Raw genomic sequence first — 3,135 nt, forward strand, 5'->3', positions numbered from 1 at the left:
CCCCGGGGGCCGTTCGAACCCTGGGAGCTGTGGCCGTGGCCTCCTGGCTGCCCCGCGAGCCAGGCCAGAGTCCCGGCTGGCGGTGAAGCTGTGGGCGCAGGGGTGGGGTGGGAGACAGCGCCCTGGGTGGGTGAGGGGAGGCGCTGGAAACAGACGCGATGGCGGCACGCATTCTTCCAGTAGGAGAAACGCGACCGTGGGTCCCACCCAGCGACTCCTGTGCCACGGCTTCTGCTCACTCCCTCCAGGAGAAGGGGCTTGGTGCAGGCCTTGCTTCACCTGCACTCCTCCCTTGGTGCTCCTGATCCCCCCGAGGCAGGTGCCTCTGTCGGCCCTGACACCCCAGGAGGGGTAAGCAGCTGGCTCCGGGAGGCTTGCAGAGACGTCAGGGCCCCTCGGCAAAACCCCTGACCCCTCCATTATGTCCCTCTACTTCTCATCCACCCCCCCATATACAAGGACTAGAAACGGGGGGGGGTCCCATAACATCACAGAGCCCAGGAGGCTAGTCCTTCCCAGGTGACTTCCAGACACCAGGACACAGCCGGTGTGGCCCAGGCACGGGTCTGTGTTAGAGGCACTACAGGGATTTCAGTCAGCTCGGGGCGAAAGTCCCTGGCCCTGTGTTGTTGTATAGACTCAGGGTCTAGAACATGGGGAATCGGTATTCGTCAGGCCATATTTTTGTAAACTGCACAAAGTGGTCACACATCAACTCTGATGGTTGTAGAGAGAGGGCCTCACAATCTGCCCGGCCAGGAGCCTTCACCATTACATCCCTGCCAGCCAGCATCAGCACGTACTCAGTGTCCACCCCACCCCTCCTCCTGGACAGGCTTCCCCATGCAGGGCGCCTCCTCTGTGAAGCCCTCCTGACTCCCCCACCACCATACCGCTCCCCACCCAGCTCCCCAATCCCCCTAGTAACCCATGCTCCATCTGATCACCTGTCCCCTGTCCCTGTCCCCTCTTGGAACTGGCAGCCCCTGTGGCAAGGGGTGGCCTAGAAGTCCCCCCCTCCCCGTTTCTGGCTGATGTGGCAAAGTGCCCATCTTCCTCATCTCGTCCCCACCTATCCCCAGTGGTAGCAAAGTCCGCACGATCTTTCAGGCATCAACTATCAAGAGTACACTCTCTTGTTAACTGTGCAGTGTGGTTTTATGTCCTAATGATCAGGAAAGGAAAGCTGAATGATGTCCGAAAATTGGGCGAGCCACCCGAGAATGAAGGCATGACAGTGTCCCGGGGCCATGTTCACAAGTCAACAGCGCCCCCCTCCTTCACCAACACAACCGCTGGGCAGTATTGGCACCCACCTGTTTCCAAGAGCCTGCTCTCTGTGGGGGTCGGCGGAAAGAGGTTCCAAACAGGCAGAGCACACTTTGCTCACTGCCATAGGTGCGTGTCCTACTAAATCGCCCAAGGCCACAGGCCACTTTCCTGTCCCTCGTCCCATTTGTTCCGCGGCTATCTGAAAAGGAGATATTGCGTCCTCACTGTGTTGCTGAAGAAGCAGAGGCCTAGAGAGGCTTGTGTGCTGCCCGGGGTCACAGAGACTCAAGGGGTCAGTCCCCCAGGGAGTGGGGGTGGGGATGGGGGCAGGGCTGCCAGTACGTTCATCCTCTCTGGTCCCGTTTGCTGGGCTGAAAGACAAGCCGTCTGCTGGGATGACGGACAGGCTGTCTGAGACACACTGGGGAGCCCATGGCCCCTGCCCTCATAGGTGTCATCAGTTTAATCATACGATGAAGTCCTATCCCCGTGGTACCAGAGAATGTGACCTTCTTTGGGATGAAGGTCATTGCAGGTGTCGTTCAGACGAGGTGGGTCCTCCTCCAGCATGACTGGTGTCCTTACACAAAGGGGACATTTGGAGACAGACACACAGGGAGAGAGCCAAGCTTCCAGAAGCCAAGAAGCCACCAGAAGGCAGGAGGCTCCCCCCCACCGCCAGTGCCTTCCCAGGGAACTTGGGAGACACTGTGACCCCAGGCTCCCTCTGGGCCTCCACAGTCCCGAGAATAACCTCTGCTGTTCAAACCCCAGGAGCAGCCCTGGCCCAGCATATGGTGTACCCTGGCTAACGCCACCTGTTACACAGGTAAATATTGACCCACAGCAAAGTGGCTGCGCAGATGCAGTCTGGAAATTCTGTCCCTCCCACAAGCACCAGATCCCCACGGGAGGTGAGCAGAGTAAAGCTAACTCCGGCCTTCAGAGGAACCCCCCGAACTGGCCTGCATCGTGAGTGGGCATGCTGTGGCATGGGCCCAGCCTGGAGCCTGGTCCAGCGTCACTGCCTCCCCAGGGGCTGTGTGGTGTGCTGGCTAAGCGTGCAGATGTGTGCCCCGCCTCCCAGCTGTGTGACTTTGGGCAGGTTACTCACCCTCTCTGTGCCTCATCTCCTCCATGCAGTGGGGATGTGACAGCGCCTTGCTCATGGGCCGGTCGTGGGCCAAGAGGCCCGAAGCTGCACCTCATAAGCACGGAGTAGAGCCGGCTGCTCTGTCTGACAAGTCAGTGTTCTGTGCACATGGGAACGGGCAAGTGTCACGCTAAGTCTTGGAGCCTAATGTCAGTACTTGGGACAGAGGCTGAAGGCGCCAGGGAAGGCGCGGTAAGCCGGCTTCTGTCGGGGCGTGTCCCCCAGCTCCTTGGACTTCTGCCAGACATCTGGCTTCCAGATGAAGTCCCTTTCAGCTCCCACTCTGTACTTTGGGACAGAGAGTCCCTGCGGATCTGTCGGACACACTCGTGGAAATGCAGGTGGATCAGGGAAGAGAAGAGGCAGCCGGTACCCAACAGGGAACCACACTCGGGAAAGCTTCATCCGTCAGAGCTGTTGCTGGGGGCCCAGGGCCCGTCAGTCGTTAGAAGGAGCCCTGACCTGGGGGTTCAGCCTCCCCCCATCCCCTGGCAGGATGGTGGCTCGGGGACATGCAGGCCCGCGAGCACTGGGTGCACGGTGATTGGAAACGGTGGGAGGGCCTATTCAGGACGGATGGACCCCAGCCCGAAAGTGAGACCACGTCTGCTTTCCTCACTGATGGCCCAGATGGCTGACTCGGACCACACCCGATGGCAAATGGCCGCCCTCTCAGACCCACAGTGGGGAGGCCTGGGGATGCCACAGCC

This window comes from Crocuta crocuta, unplaced genomic scaffold (genome assembly GCF_008692635.1).
Source record: "Crocuta crocuta isolate KB4526 unplaced genomic scaffold, BGI_CrCroc_1.0 scaffold751, whole genome shotgun sequence".
Taxonomy (NCBI): domain Eukaryota; kingdom Metazoa; phylum Chordata; class Mammalia; order Carnivora; family Hyaenidae; genus Crocuta; species Crocuta crocuta.